The 25,953-nt window shown below is 37.3% G+C and overlaps 1 non-coding gene across 1 annotated transcript; it reads right to left on the bottom strand.

Annotated features, from left to right (window-relative positions):
• Positions 1-16,053: 16,053 nt before the first annotated feature.
• On the bottom strand, positions 16,054-16,160 carry LOC139076269 (U6 spliceosomal RNA). Its single transcript, XR_011527681.1, has one exon. It is a non-coding gene; the product is annotated as a U6 spliceosomal RNA (small nuclear RNA).
• Between the last annotated feature and the right edge of the window lie 9,793 nt (positions 16,161-25,953).

Here is a 25,953-nt window from a genome sequence, read left to right as displayed (position 1 = left end):
GGATGAATCACTCCGGAAGGACAAAGGTGCTGAGACAAGGAGAGCCTCCAAGCAAAGCAAGGCAGCTGGAGCCCAGTGAGCAAAGGAGAGAAGCTCCCAAGAGATAGGCAGAAACTGGCCATGCAAAGACTTATCAGACTTGGGGAGACATCTAGTCTGATCCTGTGGTGTTGTTTAGCAAGGCCTGAATTATTAGTCTTTAGAACATGACTCCTAATGCTGTGTGGAGAAGGGGCTGCTGCAGAGCAAGAATGGAAGCGAGAAGCCAGCAAGGAGGGTCCTACAGTGACCTGGACAGGAGAAATGGTGGCCTTTGAGGTGGAAAGCTAAATGCTGAAGGGAGTGCCTAAGGGCCTGGCTGATGGACTGGAGGCAGATGAAGCGGGAGGAATTAAGGATGCTTTCAGGGGTTTGGGCTAAAGCGAGTGGATGTCTCACTTTTGGGAGCCACGTTGTCACCTAGTGAAGAAGTTTACATGATTCAAGAGGCATGTTACAACAGAGACAAGCTACAATTTTCAAATGATTTGCTTTTTACAAATTAGACAGTCATTGAGGTTTTCCCATTGACGTCATGAATTTTATTTACATTAATGGTGATGTGCTTTCTTAAGTGAGAGAGTGAGGGGTGGATCTAAAAACAGCACAGAGAGTGCCTCATATATGTGACTACTGGAGAATGTGTGTGTGGAGTGTGTGTGTGTGGGTGTGTGTGTGTGTGAGATAGAGAGATAAAAAGAGAGGGAGAGAGGGAAGGAGGGATGGAGGAGGAGGAGAGAGAGAGGAGAGAGAAAGAGAGAGTAGACTAACCATGGAGATTTCTCAAGTGTTTGCTGGGGTGAGATGAGATTGCTAGCAAAAAGCCGGCCTAGAGGTATCAAAAGTGATTTTAGAGGTTGGAAGTTCTGGGCCTAATTTGGGTGCAGCTTTATTGGAGGCAATATTTATGCCCTTGATTTGAAATATGGTTTGCAGTGAGTCAAAAGCACAATTCCCCAGCCTTACCACAGTATTGTGACTGATGGTTGAGGTCTTATTCTGATGTTAAGAATAATAGTTACGGTTCAGTATCTACAGTAGAGGTTGATCATAACTTACATTTATACAAGGATTGAGGAGTGACACTGGAGACAGGCAGTCCTGTGTAAGAGAGATTGTGATTATGTAAAGTTTTCTCAGGATGTTGCCATTTCAAAAGGTCATGAGGCTGCCTAGTCAACAGCTTGAGGACACTGGCATCGGAGACAGTCAAAATTTGGGGTAGTAGGAATATTGAAATAAAGTTACAGGGAGTAGATAAATGTTAAAGACAAGATTTGTTCCATTTGTACTCAAGTCTGACCCCAGATAGTAATATTTACCAGAAAGTAATTCAAACCAAGGATTTCTCAGGAAATTACCTAATAACAAATTCAAGTTAACTTTAAATTGGTACGCAACCACAAAGCATTAGAAACAGCTTAGACGTGATTTAGACCGAGACTCTTTTTATAAGTGTGATTACAACAAGATCCATTTTCATAGAGTAAGACATTAAGTGCATCTTGGTGCAAGCAAATGCTTCCAGCTTGGTAACCTCTTGGATTACTTGAGTCCCACTTTACCTGCTTCCCCAAGACACAAAAATTACTGCTTTATTTTATCAATTCAGCAAAACAACTAGCTTTTCTGGAAAACTTTTAAACTCTTCACTAAGTCAAATTGACCAGTTAGTTAAATCAAACCATCTACCCCTACTTGTGCTGAGAAAATTACAAATGCAACACCAACAAAAGTCTTTGTCATGACAAGTCTTTGTCCTTCCCCACCTCCCAAGCCCAATGGAATTACTAAAAAAAAAAAGAAAGAAAAAGGCAACTAAATGACAGATGGCACTTTATTGAACAAAACTTGAGTATTCTGCAAGAGGTCAAACAGAAGTCCTTTGAAAATGACTAAGCAAAATAAAGAGCAGAAGAGAACCTGCAGAAGAGTCCTAAGAATTTGATATTCCTCTGACAGTCTTAAGGTTAAGCCTCATTCATTGATGTGACAGAGGATGACTGGTAATTATCCCAAACTTTGCAGTGCTGGAGCTAAAATCCAATTGAACTAGCATTTTTTTAAAAAAGATTTTACTTTTCTCCTTTTTCTCCCCAAAGCCCCCTGGTACATAGTTGTATATTCTTTGTTGTGGGTCCTTCTAGCTGTGGCATGTGGGACCCTGCCTCAGCGTGGTTTGATGAGCAGTGCCATGTCCGTGCCCAGGATTCGAACCAACGTAACACTGCAGCGGAGCGCGTGAACTTAACCACTCGGCCACAGGGCCAGCCCCTTGAATTAGCATTTTTATCTAGCCACTTGGACTTTTATTACTCTAGAACAAGATTTTGAAACAGCAATGAATTCTTCTAGAAGTTCAAACATAAATACTTTTATTCTTTCTGCATATTATATCAGTTAATTATTTTTTTAGCTTTTATTTTTATCTTGTAAGTGTATACCCTATATCCTACACTGTCATTTGTTGAAGAGAAAGCTTTCTTTTTATAACACAGAAGCAAGGGAAAATAAAGCTATAGGAAAATAAAATCTACCCTAAATTCACGTTAAGCACATTTTAGGTGAATTTCAAGGATTTCCTTAATACAGAAACAGAGCTGTCTTTGCCTGACAACATAGGCCACAGCCTCTAACAGGGAACCTGTGTGATGTTCCAGGTGAGCCAGAGGAGGCGTCATTCAGCCCTTTCCTGTGTACCTCACTCCGGTTCTGTTTTTTAAGAATGTCTGTGTTAACTAGAGGACTAGAACAGAGTTGGTTATTATAGGATGGCCCATTTTGCCTCACTATCAGGAAGATGTTTTTAATATTTAAACTTGTTTGAAAATGAAATGAGCTGCTTTACAATGAATGAGCATTCTCAACAGGAAGTCTGCGGCTGATAATCAAATCAGGAATGCTATAGATTTGGTTTTAGAAATGGTCTTATTTCTAAGCTCCCTATCACTTCTGAAGATTTTCTGAAGCATGAGCAAGAGCCCTTCTAATCTTCCCCATCATCCCACTTTTAGTCAATGCTTAGCTAGAATGACCATTATTCTGAATCTATAATCAGCCCGATCATTTTGGTAGATTTACTCTCTCATGGAGATGCTTCCTTGGGGATGGGAACACTTACAGATGGCAGAATGGAGTTGACTGTGTTTGTGCTTAACAAAGGTGATCGTCTTCATGTCTATGAAATCTCCACTGATCTATATACCGGAGTCAGGGGGCTAGGGATAAGGTGCTAGTCCCCAGCCATGTGCCTCTTCCTTGTCCCTTCAGTATTCAAGGTCACAAGGAGAAGTTGAGGGTTTTGCGACTCTGCCTCTAAAAATATTCTTACTTATCCGTTAGATAAACATGCTTGGACACCCAATATCTGCCAGGCACAGCCGAAACGATAAAGAGCAGCAAGATCTGTACCACATTCCTTTAGTCTTTATATTAAGGGCATATTTTTAAATCTTGCTGTCTCTTACCTTTCAGTTTGCACATTTTCTAAGGGTTTTCATTTGCTGTAAAATGTCACCAATGTTGATAAGGCCAGCTACTGCTTGCAAATTTCCTTCTTCCTTTGCACTAAAGAACAACATCGTAGAAGGTTATCTCATCTAAAGTAAGTAGTAAAGTAGTAAGGTTATAAAAGCAATACAACTTTTAATAGATTTTAAATATTTATATGGTAGAGAGTTTTTTTAAAAAGCTATTCATAGTGAGTATCTCTAGCTACGTGGCATTTTATAAGTATCTAGAGATTGAATCTATAATTTAAGAAAACTGAGATTTTCACTTTTTTCTTTAATGTTGAGTACCCATATTACATCAAAAATATATACAAGTCCACAACGATTATACCATTTACATGAGATTTCCTCCCTCTGAATTCTAAATCAGATCTTTTCACACACACACATACACACGTAGCCATAATGTCTTAATTTGGTCTCTTTTATAGTAATTAAACTGTTGTCGGATCCAGTCCTAATTTTTATGTTTGTTTAAATATGTATATTTTGGAAATAAATGAAGACCACTGAAATGAAAACAAACAGCATCAATTCAGAGCTTGCTATCACAAGAGTCGGGCCCATCACTTGTATCTGGTAGAGACCGAAGGCAGGCAGAGAGTGGGGAAGCTTTATAGTGCAAAAGGAAAGGCTCTAGTATCCCTGACTGTGGTTGTTGGCAGGGGGAAGCCGTAGGCCGGCTCGCTAGGAGTGGGGCTCTTGGGTGGTGGGTTTGGGGAACGTAATTGGCTTTCTCTAGTTCGCCCTGAGTTGGAAGTAGGAAGGCAAAATAGGATAACTGGCAGTTGTTGACCGAGTCCTATACATTCGGGGCTGATTCATAAAGAGGGTGTGGTTTGGCTTCCAGGGCTGGTTGCTGCAGGGGTTGAGGGCCAGAGAGCGTTCTATTTTCATGTCTGATCTGGCCATCATCTGTTTGAATATTCAGTCTCTCAGTGTTAAATCTAAAATGAAACAGTCTTAGTTCATCAAGAACACTTTTGCTTATCAGGTACCATAAAAATACATCTCTATAAAGTATGCTTAGGAGGCAATTCTCCATGAGCCTCTTTCTGCACACCTGGCAAGCAGAGGCCTGGACATCTTTTATTGCAGATTATTTTTCAAGGATGTTTGTATAGGATGTTCCAGCCTTGGAAGACAGAGATAGTAGCTCCCTCCAGAACAGAGCCCAGGTGTGTTTACAGCCCAGTATAGCAAAGATAACGTGTCCTTTCAGAGACAATTCTGGGCAGGTTTGCTTTATCAGACATTTGAGTAGCCAAAGTTTAAGGTTCCTCAGCTGCAATGCAAAACCACTGTGTGTACAACATACTCCTGGGACATTGCAGATGTCCTCCTGGGACTCGGAGGCCAGGGGAACTGAACCAAACGGGAAGCTCAAGCGCTTGCTGTGCTGTAAGAGATAACGTCCTTTGTCTCTGCCCCAAGCATGCCATGTCTTCTATCAACGTCCAAAACCTGTGGCAGGATAACTTGTTAACTTAAAAGCCTGGTAAAGTCTCCAACTCTTCTGCTCTTGACAAGAATTAGGTATTAATACCCAAATACTCAAGTCTGTCAGTGAACGCTGTCTGCTCCTCCCTTTGATTTAGGAATATAACCAGGATTACAAGAGTGAAGCACAAAAATATAAAAGGCACCTTGGAAAAACCTTATATAAATTAATTCAGATTGTCTTTGGTAAATGGAAAGCAATTTAGTGCTTAAGGACAGGTGGGGCTAATGAAATAAAGCTTCTGATCATGTTTGTGAAGATATATGTGCGCTCCTGTGCCCCAGGGGGTTCACATTTGAATAAAGCCAATCATCAAAACTGTGTAAGAAGGAAAAACATTACAGAAATGCTCAGATTTAATTTATGTTTAATACTTAGTACTCCATCTTTCTCCAAATCTCATAAAAAGATAATTGCAGCAAAGGTACCAAGCATCTCTACTTCATGATAAACTATCAGTGCCCCTGGCATATCTAAATCGTTTACTTATAAGCTGCCAACATTTTCATCTCATTGAAAACAGATCTAACGAGAAAAAATTTATATGCTTAAAATACATCTAAATAATCACCCATGGATTGGAAAAATAAGTGGTATTTTTTCAGAATGTGCTTAATCAAGTAAGATAGCTTTTAAGTCTCTGCAATACAGTTGGAGCACATGCGACTGGCCAGCATTTTTCGGAGTTCTATTACATACTATTACTGGTCCTTCTGTAAGGCAAGTTATTATTTACAGGGTGTTTGTTAGGCTAATGTTTATTGTCTGAGAATTTTAAAGTAAATTCTTCTAATTTATACAACAAGAAAATCTGAGATTATGTACATAGATTATGTACTTTTGGAAGAATGGCCCAGGGCTAGGATAGAATGTTCAGCTTCAGAGTTGACCAAGTGTTGATAAGGTACAGAGGCAAGGACATTTCTAAATCTGCCAAAGCATTGCATTTCATTTTTGAGAAGCGAGGCCAATACACTTTGAGTTTCAAGGCAAATCACTTTTTAAAATAAAAACTAAATATATGAGGAATGAATAAATTACCTTGAAAGTGGCCATCACGTACCATTTTTCCTTCTTTAAAGAATGTCATATGTTGTCTGTATGATAAGGACTATAATGTTCATTTTCAGAAACTGGGGACAACTTCAGACAAATATAACATCCTGAACGTAAAATGAGCAGTAATTACATATCCAAAGGGAAGGTTTATAGATGTCTTGGGACCCCAGTATTCACTGAATCTGACTGAGAAGATGTGGATGTCACCCCCAAACGCTATCATACTCAAATGCATGAGTTGAGTTTTGCTGTCATAACATTTCTGATACCGTTTAAATGAAATCTAGAATGAGAAACTTAAAAGATGGAGAATTAAATTGTTTCCTGTTGTTTAGCAGAGAGTTTTAACAGCTGATTCCAGAAGACCAACTTTATTTCATCATGAACATTTTTAATATGAAACAGGATAAGTCACCTATGTCCCATAACTTGATAAAAATATTTTGACACATCCAGCATCCCTCGTCCTGTTCCATGCTTATAATGCTTCCTTCAGATTTGCAACTTAGTCTCCTGGGTGGCAGAGAGGAAAAGAGCTCTTAGCAGTAGAACAGACCTTGTTCTTGAGCCAAGTGACCTAATAACGTGTCATTTCGGTCTCTTACATTGCTATGAGCTTATCTTCCAGACACCAAAAAACTATAAAATTATTTTTCTCAGCCTGAACCATTGAGGACGAGATCCTGGGCCACAGAGATCCCGTACAGTTACTGATGGGAGACTCTGACGGAACCAGCTCACCTCTTCCCTTTCACTGGCATAATGAGCTACCAGCAGAGGTTTTGTATAAAACACAGTTGGTACTTCATTTGAAACTCACAAGAGGAAGTGGGGGTCATGAAGAAAACCCTAGGTGAAAAGATATCCCTCTATGAGAGTAGGAATGACAGTAAAATCAAAACAATTGTGTCTAAAGGAGATTCATAACCTCTCAAATCTAATTCCACACCAGCTCCTGTTTTAGAAGGTCAGATGATTGACAAAATTAAGTGAAAAAGAAAGCGGTATGTTTGGATGCAAGTTTAAGAACCCCGGAAGTGTCTGATACAGAGACAGGCCATATCCTGGGAAAACTGCTAGGAAGAGCTGCAAAGTTCTAGAATCATTACTCAACTCCAGACAAAGGTTGGAGCAAAGATCCTGCCATGTGGTTGAGCAACAGGGCTGTCCATCACTACCGTGTGCACAGAAACCTGGTGAGATGTCAGGTTCCCCAACGCTTCACCAAACCAAATGGTTGCCTTGAGGCGGGACCCTAAATCCTGAGCCTTTGGACGGCATGCAAACGAACATCTTAGTTTTGTTTTGTTTTTCAGTCCTTTAAGCTAAGTCATCAAGTAAATTTTAAGTTGCATTTGCTCTTCAGAACAAAGTTTCTATTATGGCTAAGGCTTTGTGTCTGGGACTAGCAGGTTAATCTGTGAGTGTTTACATCATCCTAACAGTCAGTAAGGATCTGACTGGAAGAGAAGGTTCTTTTGGCAGTGGGTCTTAACTGATGAAATTAAGTAGCTGGGCATAGAACTTTGATGTATTGCTATAGGGGAACAGGTACTTACAGGCAGATCCAGCATGTTAATAACACATACAATACAGGCAAGGCTTGGTTGTCTTCAGAGCCTTTCAGCAAGGGTTATACGGGGATGCCATTACATTGGTGAAATACATCAAAGTAGAATCTGGCCAAAGAAAATATCAGGCAAGTGGGGAATGGTTGCCCTTAAATAGAGAAATCTACTGCAGTTAATTATTAGGGTAAATGGGACTGGGGCCGTGTTGCAGAACTCCAGCATCATACAGGATTGGCACTAGCCATGCAGGATCCCCAAATTAAAAGAAGCAAGATTCTAGACAGATTCAAGGCTCATGCTCACACATTGTTTACAAAATCTAGCCATGTCTTGTGACTTTTGTTCCTTCTCTCTTTTTTTTTTTTTTGGTTTTGGAGGAAGATTAGCCCAGAGCTAACACTGCCACCAATCCTCTTTTTGCTGAGGAAGACTGGCCCTGAGCTAACATCTGTGCCCATCTTCCTCTACTTTATATGTGGGATGCCTGCCACAGCATGGCTTGCCTAGCAGTCTGTACGTCCACACCTGGGATGCCAACAAGCAAACTCTGGACCACCGAATCAGAATGTGTGAACTTAAACACTGCACTACCGGGCTGGCCCCTTTTGTTCCTTGCTATGGTCAGAGTAACCAAACAAAAAATGGCCATATCTGTCAACATATCTGCTGCCCCATAACTGACTATAGTGCTTAATTTTTCTTGTTTGTTTACCACTTTAACTGTCTCTTAATCTCCTGCTTTTTTACCTAACATGTAGTTTCTCATGTCCACAAGAGTTCTGGGATTTGTGAACTCAATGCTGCTTTCCTGATTATTTTAGCTTCTCAGTTGACCATACTGGATTTACAGCCAGTTCTTTATGTGTTTCCTGACTCACACTCTGAATCCATCAGTTTTGCCTCGTGGTATCTCCTCCTGGTCCCCCACACATCACTGCTGCTCCCTAGAGGAACCTTACTCCACTTCCTGTCCGAGAGCACAAATAATCAGGATTCACCTCCACTCAGCTTCTGCCCATTTACAGACAAGATCATATATAGTGAGTAAGAGAGAGATCAGGCTGCTAGACTTGGAATACAAACTTAAACATAAATGAGTTAGTTACTATAGCATATATGACTGAATTTTACAGATTGACGATCTCCATCTGCTTAACTTGAGGATTCTGAATCCCTTGTATGTTCTGTACTCTGTAGGTATTTCTGGGAGGCTCTGGAAGGGTGACTTGTAGGTACTCATTCCCAAGATTTCCACACTCAGGCAGCAGGAACCAAAGCTCCTTCCAAACAGTCCGCTGAGCAGTTCTCTGCCGGGAGCCGTCACAGCTGGGCCAGGCATGGTGGGCATAGGCGCTTACCGTGCCGCTCTGCTAGCGCGATGAGCACCTGCTTTGCTCACTTGCCCTAGTTTTTACCGTGAGCATCACAGCTATTCCACATCAGCTTCCAGGTATTCAAGTCAGCGTTTGGGAGGCAAAGGATACAACTCTAGTTTATGGCAGAACTGAAAGAATGCCTTTCTCCTCATTGAGTTACGATGTATTTTTTTTTTTTTAAAGATTTTATTTTTTTCCTTTTTCTCCCCAAAGCCCCCTGGTACATAGTTGTATATTCTTTGTTGTGGGTCCTTTTTTTTTAGTTGTGGCATGTGGGACGCTGCCTCAGCGTGGTTTGATGAGCAGTGCCATGTCTGCGCCCAGGATTCGAACCAACGAAACACTGGGCCGCCTGCAGCAGAGCGCGCGAACGTAACCACTCGGCCACGGGGCCAGCCCCTGGGTTACGATATTTTTAACAGATACCAAGCGGGAGTTTCTGTGGTTTTTTGCTTGGTTCTGTTTTTATTTTTTCATTTTTCCTCACAATCTCTTCTTTTCCTAAGACTTAAAGGGCTGGCCTGAAGACAGATTCAGTTTGTAGATACTATACTGTGTCCAGACTATCCAGGCCCCTCAGGACAGCAAGAATTAGTCACAAAAACTCAATGTGCTGACTCCATCCCATAGAATGTGCAGTCCCACATGTTTGCTTGCCACCATGCTCCTCCTCTGAACTGGTGGCTTGAGAAAGCAGGTGCCCAATTCTTGGAATTAGATTTAAGTCGAATTAACAAAGAAGGGCTGTCTTGTTGATGGACTACTGATTAGAGAGCAAATGGGCAGACATTTCTTAAATACACCATAATACAGAGGTCCTCAGGCCTAGCTATGCACCAGAATCACAATTTTACAATTAATGATGAGGCTCAGGCAGTTTATCCAATGTACGCAAAGTCAAATAGCAGGTAAATTATTGTCTGAGATCAGATTGAAACTGAGATCTATTCAAGCCCAAAGCCATCCTCTTTCTACAGTGCTACGCCACTTCCCTGTAACATAATTTTTTTCCTACTAAGAAGTTAATTTACTTTAGATCAAAGAAAAATATTGAAGCAACCTTAAATTTGACTTGTCAGAATTTTTCTCCATATTGTGAATTGCATCATTTGAAATGTTTCCTGAGGGACATAATATCTGAATATCATCTGGGCATGTGAATGTCATATATTATATATTTATGAATATGGATTATGAAAATAAAAAGTTGACAATGAAAACATAGAAATGATTTTGATGATTTATCCTGAAAATGATTGGCTTTTAGATTGATGGAAAGTTGCTTAGAATATAAAGTCGCATACATAATACAGTTTGGTCTTGTACTGCTGATTAAGTTAATTCCTTCTGATGGGGTGAGAGAATGTAAGCAGACAGACAGCTTTGTGACACAGAGCACATCATAAGAGTTTAACTGAATTTTTCACCTGATTTGAGCTGCATAAATTACTAGATCACTCAGTTTTCCCTTTGAAATCCTCCCAATGGGGATTCCACAAACTCCCAATTAACCCTAACAAGAGAGCCAAGCTACTTGAATTGCTTGGGTAATGCATGTCTGGAATATGTTCACTGTTTTTGTACTTCAGTTTGGGACCCAGAGTGCTGCTCAATACCTGTTCTCCCCTTTTCCTTAGTAACAAAACCCAGGTATCATTCTAGGTAACAATTTCCACAGCTAAATAACTACATTTTCCAATCTCTCAAGCAGCTGGAGATGAACAATGAGAAATAAGTGGAAGTTGGTGGGCAGGATAGAGGAAAAGTTCCTTTAGAAGCAGACAGAGCTGCCATATATCCCCTCCTTTATTCTTACTGCTTCTCTGAAATGCAGATATGATGACTAGAGCTCCATCAGCCATTCTGGATCTGGAAGTAATCCTAAAGATGGAATACTTGAGCAAAGAATGCTAAAATGGAAAGAGAGAAAAAAATTTAGGTCCTTGATTGAGTCACTGCATAGCAGCCAAAATAGCTCTGGACTACATATTTCTAGTCTTCCTATACGCCAGAGAGAGAAATAAACTTCCATCATGTTGCAGCCACTGTGATTTCTGGTCTTTGTTACCTGGAGTCAAATGCAATTGTAAGCTGATACACCATCCATTCTGTCTAGGACCAACTGATGCTCAATGAGAAAAAGGTCATCTGAGCAGCGGCTATGATGATATGTCTGGGAAGTTGACTTCCTAATCCTTAAGCTCTTATCTTTTGTCTCTTTTGTCACAATTCCTTATTACTTGAAGGATGTTATTATTTCCCAAATGAAAGTACATTGTTTGAATAGGGAAAATTGAGTTTGGGATGATATTGGCAGTCAGCGTGGTATAATGGAAAGGGCCTGCGATTTAGAATTCTTGAGTCTTGAATTCAAATTCCAACCTAATGCTTATTGGCCGTGTGCTTCTTGTACAAGTTACTTGGTTTTCTCAGGGTAAAATGGGAATAATAAGAGCACCTCATGGGGTAGTTGTTTAACGTAATGCTATAAAGTATCAGGATACTCAATAATAGCATATATTATTTCTATTGTTTAATTCCTATAACAAATCCTATCCACATTATTATTAATCTGACTGAACTATTATTTCCACCAATCCTGAGCACTTATTGCCATTCATATTTTTTATGTGTTTGCTTTTCCCTACAGATTCTAAGTTCTTTATATCCCAAATCACTACCAGCGGCCCTTCTAAAGAGTGGCTCCTCAAGAAATATTTGAGGCTGCTACTGTAACTGTATCTGTTCTCACAAATAGCGGAAAACAAGGGGGAGATTGACTGTAGCAACAGGAATTCAGTTACTTCTTTACCGCTGAAACTTTATGTTTTCTAAGCCCTGAAATAGCAGCATTTCTAGCTTACTAAAAAGGCCATTTTGACAACTTACATCATTTGAATAGGCCTTAATTATTATAGTTATACTTTCTGCACTATTCCCATGCTAATCCAATTTATATACACCCTCTGCATTAATTTTTAGGACAACCCAGCAGATGTGGAAGCTGCTTCTATGCATACAGCAGCAGACACTGAATACTTTTCTCACTGGTGTCATAGCTTCTTTTGTGAATATTTTTAAGACGGTTTTCGGTATCATACTAGAAAATGGACAGATCTAATTTTATATTGGTTGTGGGTGTCAGATTAAGTTCTAGCTGAAGTGATAGCTACTAAACCAACGAAAAAGTTTCCCTGAACTTCTTATTCAACAGTATGTGAAATAGCCCAGGAAGCCATTTCTAGCTAGTGCCATTATGATTTTAGCATGACTTCAGCGTTTGGAAATATAATTATGTAATCAATTTTATATATCCATTAGTACCCATTAATCATCAACAATAGGTATTTTTAAAGTAATATTCAAATCAATCTGTCTTTGAAGTCAGAGATTATTCTAGAAAGGTTATTAATGATGGTACCATTAAATTCTGATTATAAAACAAGGGTTAAATATAGAAAATTATAATATGTAGGCAATGGTAGACAAACATAATCAAGTAATTGCAAAACTAAATACTAATGCTAAATGATAACGGCCTGGTGCCCCGTATCAAGCTATAGTTCCAAAGTAAACTGGTCAAGTGGCAAATTCGTGTCACACCTCACATTTAATGTGTCCTCTCAACTGACTATGATCATAATAAACAATTAGGCAAAAACATGCACAATTACGTAAATAGCAAATAAACATATATTTTATGAATAAGTGATAATGCTTCATTTCTATAAGGAATACTTATTCATACCCATATGTATAAAATTCACTTTACTTAATCAACTAATATGCATTGAAATTATTCTATGTTCAGATATTAAACCATGTGTTGAGGATTTTTTTTTTTTTACTGTTGAATTTTTTTTTTTTATTAATGTTATGATAGATTACAACCTTGTGAGATTTCAGTTGTACATTTTTGTTAGTCATGTTGTGGGTACACCACTTCCCCCTTTGTGCACTCCCCTCACCCCCCCTTTTCCCTGGTAACCACCGATCAGATCTCCTTGTCAATATACTAACTTCCACCTATGAGTGGAGTCATATAGAGTTCATCTTTCTCTGACTGGCTTATTTCGCTTAACATAATACTCTCGAGGTCCATCCACGTTGCTGTGAATGGGCCAATTTCGTCTTTTTTTATGGCTGAGTAGTATTCCATCGTGTATATATACCATATCTTCTTTATCCAATCATCAGTTTCTGGGCATGTAGGTTGGTTCCACGTCTTGGCTATTGTAAATAATGCTGTGATGAACATAGGGGTGCAACGGACTCTTGAGATTTCTGATATCAGGTTCTTAGGATAGATACCCAGTAATGGGATGGCTGGGTCATAGGGTATTTCTATTTTTAACTTTTTGAGAAATCTCCATACTGTTTTCCATAGTGGCTGTACCAGTTTGCATTCCCACCAACAGTGTATGAGGGTTCCTTTTTCACCACAACCTCTCCAACATTTGTCGCTCTTGGTTTTGGATGTTTTTGCCAATCTAACGGGTGTAAGGTGATATCTTAGTGTAGTTTTGATTTGCATTTCCCTGATGATTAGCGATGATGAACATCTTTTCATGTGTCTATTGGCCATATTCATATCTTCTTTTGAGAAATGTCTGTTCATGTCCTCTGCCCATTTTTTGATCGGGTTGTTTGTTTTTTTTGTTGTTGAGCCATGTGATTTCTTTGTATATTATGGAGATTAACCCTTTGTCGGATAAGTGACTTGTAAATATTTTTTCCCAATTAGTGGGCTGTTTTCTTGTTTCAATCCTGTTTTCCCTTGCCTTGAAGAAGCTCTTTAGTCTGATGAAGTCCCATTTGTTTATTCTTTCTATTGTTTCCCTCAACTGAGGAGTTATAGTGTCTGAAAAGATTCTTTTGAAACTGATGTCAAAGAGTGTACTGCCTATATTCTCTTCCAGAAGACTTATTGTTTCAGGCCTAATCTTTAGGTCTTTGATCCATTTTGAGTTTATTTTGGTGTGTGGTGAAAAAGAATGGTCAATTTTAAATCTTTCACATGTGGCTGCCCAGTTTTCCCAGCACCATTTGTTAAAGAGACTTTCTTTTCTCCATTGTAGGCCCTCAGCTCCTTTGTCGAAGATTAGCTGTCCATAGATGTGTGGTTTTATCTCTGGGCTTTCAATTCTGTTCCATTGATCTGTGGACCTGTTTTTGTACCAGTACCATGCTGTTTTGATCACTGTAGCTTTGTAGTATGTTTTGAAATCGGGGATTGTGATTCCGCCGGCTTTGTTTTTCTTGCTCAGGATTGGTTTTGCCCCATATGAATTTTAGGATTCTTTGTTCAATTTCTGTGAAGAATGTTCTTGGGATTCTGATTGGGATAGCATTGAATCTGTAGATTGCTTTAGGTAGTATGGACATTTTAACTATGTTTATTCTTCCAATCCATGTGCATGGAATGTCTTTCCATCTCTTTATGTCGTCGCCAATTTCTTTCAAGAAAGTCTTGTAGTTTTCATTGTATAGATCCTTCACTTCCTTGGTTAAGTTTATCCCAAGGTATTTTATTCTTTTCGTTGCGATTGTGAATGGGATTGAGTTCTTGAGTACTTTTTTCTGTTAGTTCATTGTTAGTGTATAGAAATGCTACTGATTTATGTATGTTGATTTTATACCCTGCTACTTTGCTGTAGTTGTTGATTATTTCTAATAGTTTTTCTATGGATTCTTTGGGGTTTTCTATTTATAAGATCATGTCGTCTGCAAACAGCGAGAGTTTTACTTCTTCATTACCTATTTGGATTCCTTTTATTTCTTTTTCCTGCCGAATTTCTCTGGCCAGCACCTCCAGTACTATGTTGAATAGGAGTGGTGAAAGTGGGCACCCTTGTCTTGTTCCTGTCCTCAGAGGGATGGCTTTCAAATTTTGTCCATTGAGTATGATGTTGGCTGTGGGTCTGTCATATATGGCCTTTATTATGTTGAGGTACTTTCCTTCTATATGCATTTTATTGAGGTTTTTTATCATAAATGGGTGTTGGATCTTGTCGAATGCTTTCTCAGCATCTATTGAGATGATCATGTTGTTTTTGTTTTTCATTTTGTTGATGTAGTGTATCACGTTGATTGACTTGTGGATGTTGAACCATCCCTGTGTCCCTGGTATAAATCCCACTTGATCATGGTGTATAATCTTTTTGATGTATTGCTGTATTCGGTTTGCCAAAATTTTGTTGACGATTTTTGCAACTATGTTCATCAGTGATATTGGCCTGTAGTTCTCCTTCTTTGTGTTGTCCTTGTCAGGTTTGGGGATCAGAGTGATGTTGGCTTCATAGAATGTGTTAGGGAGTACTCCATCTTTCTCAATTTTCTGGAACAGTTTGAGAAGAATAGGTATTAAGTCTTCTTTGAATGTTTGGTAGAATTCTCCAGAGAAGCCGTCTGGTCCTGGACTCTTATTTTTGGGGAGGTTTTTGATTACCGTTTCTATTTCCTTACTTGTGGTTGGCCTAATCAGATTCTCCATTTCTTCCTGATTCAGTTTGGGGAGATTGTAGGAGTCTAGGAATTTGTCCATTTCTTCCAGGTTGTTCAATTTGTTGGCATATAGTTTTTCATAGTATTCTGTTATGATCCCTTGTATTTCATTGGTATCTGTTGTGATTTCTCCTCTCTCATTCCTAATTTTATTTATTTCCTATTTCTCTCTTCTTTTCTTGGTGACTCTGGCTAAAGGTTTGTCAATTTTGTTAATTTTTTCGAAGAACCAACTCTTTGTTTCATTGATCCTTTCTATTGTCTTTTTTGTTTCAATATCGTTTATTTCTGCTCTTACTTTTATTATTTCCCTCCTTCTACTGACTCTGGGCTTTGTTTGTTCTTCTTTTTCTAGTTCTGTTAGGTGTCGTTTGAGGTTGCTTATGTGAGCTTTTTCTTGTTTAGTGAGGTGAGCCTGTATTGCGATGAATTTCCCTCTTAGGACTGCTTTTGCTGCATCCCAAATGATTTGGTATGTCGTGTTCTCATTTAAAAATATGGAACGCTTCACGAATTTGCGTGTCATCCTTGCGCAGGGGCCATGCTAATCTTCTCTGTGTCGTGCCAATTTTAGTATATGTGCTGCCAAAGCGAGCACTTGAGGATTTTAACATTACTAATTCCCTACCTCCAGAATGCTGACAATCTACTGAGGGATCATTATAACGCAATATAGTAAATTCAATTACATACACACACAGTATTGTGTGCAAACTGATAAAGGATACTCACCCATCTGCAAACTTTAGGGAAGGCTTCCTACAGAATCAAAGAATCTAAATGTAAAGAACCAAATTCAGACCGACCTTCTCAACATCTCACTGATTCGACTTCTGCCTTCTGTTGGCTCTTCAATTTGATATAATACTGTCCACCGAGGACATAAACAAGTCTGTAAGGAAAGACGAGCAATGTGAGAACGGGCATTCCTGCCATCCCTTGCCAGTCCCATCCCCAGTCACCATCAACTGAAAGCTAAGGAAAGCACTAACAAAAAACAAAACTCTTTCAAGAAGAAACATCTGAATTCGGGGTATAAACCAAACAAGATGTCATATGTATGCTACAAAATTGAAGAATTTGTTCTAGGTGAAATGCATATGGGACTAAATAATATTAAGACTCTGAGAAAAGCAGTTTACTTACCTGGAGGTTGTTGCTGCATGAGATGACGAAGTAAGGGTACTGGCAAACGCATCAATAACTCTCAACATGTTCTGAGAGCAAGCCAAAGACGAGGGAGGCTATGGAAGAAAGGTATCCACTACACTCGGAATTTCGTTTGGGGTTTTTTTGGCAATCAAGAAAAGATTTGTGCATTGGCAAATCCATGGACAACTGTGGTCCATTCCAAGTGGATTTACTGAAAAAAATACATTTTTCATGAACCGATAAATTCTGTGCACTACAAACTATGTTTTTTCACATTTTGTTAAGACTATTTATTTAGAGCAGTTTTAGGTTCACAGCAACGTTGAAAGAAAGGTTCAGAGACTCCCTGCCCCTATACATGCATAGTCTCCACCATTATCAGCATCCCCCACCAGAATTGTACATTTGTTACAATTTGTATTGACACATCATAATAATCCAAAGTCCATAATTCACATCAAGGCTCATTTTTGGTATTGTACATTCCATAGGTTTGGACAAATGTGTAACATTTTGTTAACATTTTGTTGGACATGTATCCATCATTATGGTAATACCAGAGTGTTTTCACTATCCTAAAAATCCTCTGTGCTTTGCCTATTCATGCCTCACCCCACCCACACCCCAAACTCCTGACAACTACTGACATTCTTACTGTCTCCATAGTTTTGCCTTTTCTAGAATGTTAGATAGTTGGAATCATACAGTATGTAGCCTTTTCAAATTGGCTTCTTTCATTTAGTTATATACATTTAGTTCCTTCATGTCTTTTCATGGCTTAATAAGCCATCTTTTTTAGCACTGAATTATATTCCATTGTCTAGATACACCAGTTTATTTGTCCATTTATCTACTGAAGGACATGTTTGGTGCTTCCAAGTTTTGGCATTTATAAATAAAACTGATATAAATATCCATGTCGCATTTTTACGTATAAATAAGCTTTCAATTCCTTTGGGTAAATATGAAGGAGCACAATTGCTGGATCATATTGTAAGAGTATTTTTCATTTTATAAGAAACAGCCCAAGTGTCTTCTAAAGTGCCTATAGCATTTTGCATTCCCACCAAATGACTGAGAGTTCCTATGGCTCCACATCTTCGCCAGCATTTGGTGTTGTCAGTGTTCTAAATTTTGTCTGTTCTCATAGACGTATAGTGGTATCTCACTGTTGTTTTAATCTGCATTTCCTTAATGACATATGATGCGGATTATCCTTTTATATGCTCTTTGCCATCTGTATATCTTCTTTGAGGAGGTTTCTATTAAGGACTTTGGCCCATTTTTTAATCAAGTTGTTTGTTTTCTGACCCTTGAGTTTTGTAACTTCTTTGTGTATTTTTGGATTGTAGCCCTTTATTAGGTGTGTTTTTTGCAAATATATTTTCCAAGTCTGTGTCTTGTCTTCTCATTCATTTGACACTTTCTTTTACAGAGCAGAAGTTTTTAATTTTAATGAAGTCCAGATGATCAATTTTTTTTTCGTGAATTGTATCTTCTAGGAGTTTTATACTTTCAGATTAGACATTTATTACTGTGATTCATTTTGAGTTAATTTTGTGACAGATGTAAGATCTGTGTCTAGATTCATTTTTTTGCATATGGGGGGGATGTCCAGTTGTCCCAGCACCATTTGTTGAAAAGACTATCCTTGCTCCTTTGTATTGCCTTTACTCCTTTGTCAAAGATCAGTTGACTATATTTATGGAAGTGTATTTCTGGAGTATTATGTTCCACTGATCTATTTGTCTTTCTTCTGCCAGTACCACACCGTGTTGATCAGTATTGCTTTACACTAAGTATTGAAGTTAGGTAGTGTCAGTCTTGCACCTCTGTTCTTCTTCAATATTCTGTTGGCTGTTCTGAGTCTTTGCCTCTCCATGCAAACTTTCGAATGATTTTTGTCAATGTTCATAAAACAACTTGCTGGGTTTTTAATTGAGATTGCATTGAATTTGTAGATCAAGTTAGGAAGAACTGACCTCTTAACAATATTGAGTCTTCCTATCCATGGATATAGAATACCTCTCCATTTATTTAGTTCTTGTTTGATTTAATTTAGCAGAGCTTTGTAGTTTTCTCCATATAGGTCTTGTACATATTTTATTAAATTTTTATCTAAGTATTTTATTTTGGAGGAACTAATGTGAATGGTATTGTGATTTTAATTTGAAATTCCATTTGTTGATTGCTGGTACACAGGAAAGTGATTGACTTTTGCATGTTAACCTTGTATCCTGCAACAGTGCTATAATTGCTTATCTGTTACAGGAGTTACAGGAGTTATTTTGCTGATTCTTTTGGATTTTCTATGTAGATGATCATGTCATCTATGAATAAAGACAGTTTTATATCTTCTTTCTCAATTCATATACATTTTATTTCCTTTCCTTGTCTTAGGGCATTAGCTAGTACCTCCAGTATGATGTTTAAGAGGAGTGCTGAGAGAGGACATCCTTGCCTTGTACCTGACCTTAGGGGAAAGCTTCAGGTTTCTCATCATTAAGCCTGGTGGTTTTTTGTAGTTATTTTTTATCAAGTTAAAGAAATTCCCCTTTATTCCTAGTTTACTGACAATTTTTATCTTGAATGGGTATGGCTTTTATCAATGAATTTTCTGCACCTTTTGATATGATCATGAAATTTTTCTTTCTTAGCCTATTGATGTGATGGATTACATTACTTGATTTTTGAATGTTGAATCAGCATCACATATCTGGGATAAATCCCACTTGATCATGGTATATAAATGTTTTTATCCATTGTTGGATTTGATTTGCTAACATTTTGTTGAGGACTTTTCCATCTATCTTCATGGGAGACATTGGTCTATAGTATTTTCTTGTAATGCCTTTGGTTTTGGTAATAAGTTAATGCTGGTTTCATAAAATGACTCAGGAAGTATTGCCACTTCTTCTATCCTCTGAAAGAGATTGTAGATAATGAATGTTAATTTCTTCCTTAAACGTTTGATAGAATTCACCAGTGAACCCATCTGGGACTAATACTTTCCATTTCGGAAGTTTATTAGTTATTGATTCAATTTCTTTAATAGATATAGGCTTGTTCAGATTCTATTTCTTCTTGTGTGAGTTTTGGCTAATTGTATTTTTCAAAGAATTGGTCCACTCCATCTAGGTTATAAAACTGTGGGTATAAGGTTTTTCATAGTATTCCTCTGTTACCCTTTAAGGCCTTTTGTCCTCCTCTCATGGATCTAAGAAGAGATGCCAATCTTTCAGTCTGTTCAGCTCTTTATTTGTTGTTAGGATGGAGCAGTGACTTCTAAGGTCCCTACATGTGGACCTGGAAACCAGAAGTCCTATTGATCAATTTTTTGAAGTTTTAAATAAACTTTTTAATATTTTCATTAGAATTTTATAACATTTTTAATGTTTTCAAGAACTTATCCTTCTTTTAGATTTTTGGTTTGGGAAACTCATATTTATTATTCTTGGAGATATCTGCTTCTCAAAAAATATTTTGACTTCATTTAGCTTTTTAAAATTTCTACCAATTATATCTGTTATGAAAACTTGCATTCAGACAAAATAATTTTTATCAGGAATAAAAGTTTTAAAATTCATTAAATACCAGCAAACAAATATAATAGGCATAATTAAATAGAAATGAATGGTAATTTTAAGGTCTAAAAAGTAGGTAAAAATATTAAAACATAAAAAATGTGTGACCGTATCTTAGTGCATAAGGTTAACAAAGTTCCCTCAGATGATAAAAATTAAACAAAACACTAATGACACAAAATAATTGCAAATAATATTTTTCTATACACTGATTCTTTTGAGTTATAGTCTCTTTTAACCACTTTGATCCAAACAAATTGCTTTAAAAGAAATGATGCATTTCCAAGACAGCTACAGCAATAAGAAGTCTGTGGAATTGTGGCTTTTCCCATATGTGAGATTTCCCTAAAATAGAAGGCCACTGCTTGACATCAGAAGCTAACCCTGACAGGTCTCAGGTAGAGATTAACAAAGGAAAAGCTATAAGATATGATGGTTTATGGGCCTGTCTTTTTTTTAATCAATATTTGTATTCCCCAGTCTTCTAGAAAGCAAGAATTATGTCTACTTTTGTCATTATTGTATACATTGGAGTCTAACACACTATTTAACATGTGGTAGGGGCTTAATATATATTTTCAAATGAATGAACTTTATACATTGATGACAGCTGCCTTCTTCTTTATATATGAGTACTGAAAATCCCATTCAGTTCATATCTGCTTTCTGCAGAACGCTGTTGCTTTCAGGTTTGAGAAAAGGGAGACAGAGAGAGGCGGTGAAGGAAAATGACTTCAGGAGGGGTGTGTCCCTCCTGTTGATGAAAAGGTTTAATCAGGAGCTCTACATCACATTGTCTTAAGGGACCCCCAGTTCTTTTTCTTTGTGTGAAAGAGGACATCCCAAAGCAGCCAGCATGTGTATGAACGCACATGTCCTGTAGCTAATTCTATATTGTTTGCGGACTTACAACCGAGAGGGAGGTGCAAGCCATCAAAATAATTTGAAGACTTCACCCCAAGCGTGGGGCTTATTTTTTTTATCAGCGTCCATGGTCTATGTGGGGAACACTGCATAATGATGGAAATAGACACACTTTTCTAAGGATAGATATTACAAAGAACCCCACACTTGAAATATTACTTTGAGTTGAATATGTTCATCTTAGCCCAAAAGAGAAACAGAGGAAAAACTGTTTCGAATATTTTTCCCCTAAAATTCACCCAAATCAGATAACCAATTGGGGAAATCATGTATGAAAAAATTCCTTGTGCCAATTTTCTATTTCACTCATTATAGTCAGAAATTAATTTGATTGTTTTGAAAATTATTATGCAAATACACAACTTATTCAATGATTGAATCTAAGCTCAGGATAAGAAAATGCATTTTTCTTTTATGGAAGGTGTCTGTAGATATAATCATTCATTGATACAAAGGAGGCATTAGGGCTTAACAGCTTGAAGTCTTCATATTAAAGGATTTGAACAAGCGTATGTTTATGATCAGATTATTATGAAAGAGATAGACTGCTTCTGAGGGATAAATTTGAGTCTATGATCCCAGCATAATTGACATCAGCACTCCGAAGTCCACAGGCACTCCAAATTCGATGCATCCAGTGCTAAACTCGTTTTTACTTTCTCTCTCTCCCCACTTACTCTATTGTTACTAGTATGGTCTATATCTCAAGGAATGTCAACACCAATCACCCAGTCTCCCAAGCCAGGAAAATGAGAGATACTCTATCATTCCTCTCTCTCAACCTCCACACTAAATCTGTCAAAGTGACCAGTTCTTCCTCTCTCTTCTGTCTCTCACGTGTACCCCTTTCTCTCCAGTCTTCAGACAACATCTATGTTTCAATATTCGTCATCGTTCTCTGAATTTCTCTAACAGTGTCCACACCTGTGTCCCTAATTTCAGTCCTGGTCATTTCTGACTGATTCTTTCACAGTACCTGAAGATATCTTTTTAAAATGCAAATTACAAACCTCTTTCCTGCTTACAACCATTCACTAACCTCCATGGCTTCCAGAATAAAACCAAGCTCTGTCCCATAACACCCTGGTTTCCGTATGTGCCTTTTCTTAGATTGCTAGTTTTATCATCTCTCTCAAGCTCCCAAATTCAGCTCTTCAGCCTTTGAACTGAAACACAGTTGTTTCTCTTCCTAGATTAGCCTCCTCATCTCTGAAAATTTGGTCGACTCACCTTTCCTGAAGGACTCAGCTGAATCATTCCCTCTGGATCACTTGCTGTAACTTACTTCCTCCAAAAATCCCAACTTAACTGTATTGGTAGCAAAGCTCTAACCATAGTTTTTCTTAGTTATATACCTACCCCTAAACTCCTTGAAGACAGGTAGAGTATACGTACCTCTTTGTATCTGAATAACCTAGCATGATGCCTCGTACATTCATTTGTTGAGTGAATGAAATTGAATAGCTTTCTACCCTGAAGAAAACTAAGATACATCTCGCAGGCTAGACACAAATATTCTGATGATTCAAAATGTAATATAGGTAAAAGAACTATCCATAGCTACTTAATTCTCTTTTAAACTTCATCTCATAGGACCATAAAAAACCTTTAACGTATTTGATATATTTAATGAAAATGAATTATTCTTGATGCAGAATAAATATATATTTCCCAAGTACCTTTTGAGAAAAAAAAAGTTTCTATAAATAAAGTCATTGTCTATTGTTTTACAAATGTCAACTCTCTTTAGGTATCTTCATCTTCCGTATTAGATACACGGATAAACATGACCACAATTTATGTTAACTGTTTTAATTCTCACCGGATCAAAGACTTCACAGCATCTGCTAGGTCCTCACATATGTAAAATAAAATTCTTCACTTTGTTCCTCTGGGAAGCGAAAATTGTCATATTATCTGCCAAAGTTTCCTTTCATGAAATATTATCCCTCAGTCCTGAAAATTTTGAACATCGTCTATGAAAAATTCTAAAGATAGTGTCTTTTATGTCTGTCAACATACATATTTCCTTCTGGCTGTACTTATTTAAGTAAAGAAATATTTCTTCTGGTAAAGCAGTTGATAGTTTCTGAGTTGTCCGATAGTTACATGTATATTTACATTATGCGTTGGAATCCTTAGGGGAAGGAGTAGTAGGAAAAAGTACTGACATTTCTTTCAATCTGTATTGTGTGCCAGGTGCTTTACATATATCTCATTTAGTCAGAAATGCTTAGGACATTGTAGTTGTCATATTTAATATTAAATAGCAAGATGACTTTGTTCCATTGACTTCTTGGAAGGAAGCATTACTGATATCAAATTAATGAAGTGAAATTCTGTTGGCAAAAATAAGTAATTTAATGAATAGCATCAAGATTACAGATTTTCACTGAGAATAGTCATTGAAAAATAAAATATGTCTTTATATGTCCAAGCATCTGTGTAAAACACTATCATATAAAGGTTTATCCCATATGGTGCCAACTCTGCATATGTTTGTCATTCTGCTAAGAATAGCCAACCAGGGAAAATTTGTATTTCTTTCTTGGTCAAATGATATATTGCTGAGGGTGTTTCTATTTATTCCTTGTCATCTCTTTCTTCATTTTCTTGTCATCCTTCTCATTTATGACCTTGTACTGAAATGTTTGTTACTTTTCAAGTTCCTTCTTTCTTGTAATTCTTAACAGACTATTTCATTTTTAGTCAAGAGCAGTTTATAGAAAGTTTTCTTGCTACATGCAGTTTAACCAGATACCCTTTCTTCTGTCTCAGTAATAAGACAGTTGCACCTATAGCCTGCACAATAATAAGAACCCGCTACCAAATGGGCATCATTTTCTCTTATTCAGAGCAGAAAAACTGAAAGTCAAGATTATCCTTGCCATTCCGTAACAAGTGTGTAACAGCTGGAGCAGGCTCTGTAGGAACCTGCAATGTTTTGCACTAGATGTCTATGAAAAGTCTTTCAAAGATCAAAGTGATAGTCAAGTGTATAAATTTTATGTAAAATGAATATAAGAATAGGCTTTAAAGACATGCGGTATTGTTTTTAATGAAATAGCCAAAGATAATCCCTAATTGATGTTACTCTTTCGTCCTTTAGTGCCATGTAACAAGAAAATTGGGAAACAATGACAAAATATGAAATCTAACTTTATCATGAATTTACAGTTTTTCGTATTAAAGAACTTTCTAAAATGATGACTAAAAATATTTGACTTACAATAAAATTTTAAAAAGAGCCTTCATAAATATTTCCTTTCTGAAACATATTTCTTATGGTGGCTGTGATTCCTATCACCACTCAATACAAATTACAATAAATTAATTTCTTCAATTTTTGTCAAAATGTCCAAATTTATTGGGGTGATTTTCTGTGATAACTAACAAAACATAACTGTAAAATCCCCTAGTATAATCAGAAGTGTGAAAATCATATTGTCAAAAATTAAATTAAATTAAATTAATACCCATGACAGGCCTAAAATCTGTTAGCCACAATTCCAAAATTATGTCTTTTAAAAGAAACATGTTTATAAGCGGTGGCACACTTATTTGGAGTCAAAACCTGAGAACCACTGTGAGACTGTGTATGGTCTTTCGTTACCTCACTTTGTGAAAACATTCACACTTTTTTTGCTCTTGAGACAGTTTAAGTTCAATTAAAGTAATATGACTTCAGACCCTGTTTGCAATGATAGATAATATATGATTTATGGGCCATCTTGAATTTCCAAAATCTAAAAGCTTTGCTATCAGAAACACACATGGTCCCAAAGACTTGAAAAATGCCTTGTAGAAATCTGCTATGATTCTAAATGAACAACGTTTATTTTTCATTTTAGTTTGCTTTGTAATTAAATTATATAAGTATATTATAATAGAGATCTGTATAGTATTTTACATAAACAGGCAAAGATGTACTCTTCTTTCCTATCAGCTTACTCAGTAATGCGAAAAGTAGATGTTTTTTCTTCTTCAACGAGAATATTGAGAAGCAAAATGATTAGGATTAAAGTTGAAAATGAAACGTATTAGTATGCTAAATTTCAAATACTATTTTTGAAATAATTATGTGTAAACTGAAGAAAAATAAGATATCACCCCCTTTCAAAAGAAAATACCTTTTCTTCTATCTCAGTAATAATCTCAAACAAACAGAATGCGAATAACACAGGTGAAAAAACATGGCTAAGAATAATACCACTTGGTGTTAATAAGATATCTTGGAAAGCAAGCATTTGGTTCTTTCCTTAATTTGACCAGAGAAGCATAATACTACTCATAAATCTTTAGAGGAAGATCTGCTGACATTAGGGTTATTAGCAAGAAAAGCCTTCCACCCCAAAGGATGCACAAGGTTAGACTGGGCACGCAATTAAGCAGTTTTGTGAAACTGGGGCAGAGGGCATTGGTGATGATATTACTCGCTACCTGGAGGGAGATCCTGGATGGAAACTTGAGTAGGGTAGGATTAGGAAACCAAAAAGAGAGGGGTTTAAATGCAAATGGATGCATAGAATTTCTGGGTATTGCAGAACAGTTACTATACTTGTTGAATTTAGGTAGGTCAAGATAATAATTAAATCATATCATTTCATCCCTATCTGCCTCCTTTGTTCTACTAAGTTGTCAAAAGTGCTGTTCATAGAAAGTAATAGATCAGGAAAAGCTGGAAGTTCACTCTCTTGGTACAATAAGTTGGCCTGGGATCAGAGCAAGGCA

This window comes from Equus przewalskii, chromosome 15, assembly GCF_037783145.1.
Source record: "Equus przewalskii isolate Varuska chromosome 15, EquPr2, whole genome shotgun sequence".
In the NCBI taxonomy this organism is placed as follows: domain Eukaryota; kingdom Metazoa; phylum Chordata; class Mammalia; order Perissodactyla; family Equidae; genus Equus; species Equus przewalskii.
This window is presented reverse-complemented; position numbering and strand designations above follow the sequence as displayed.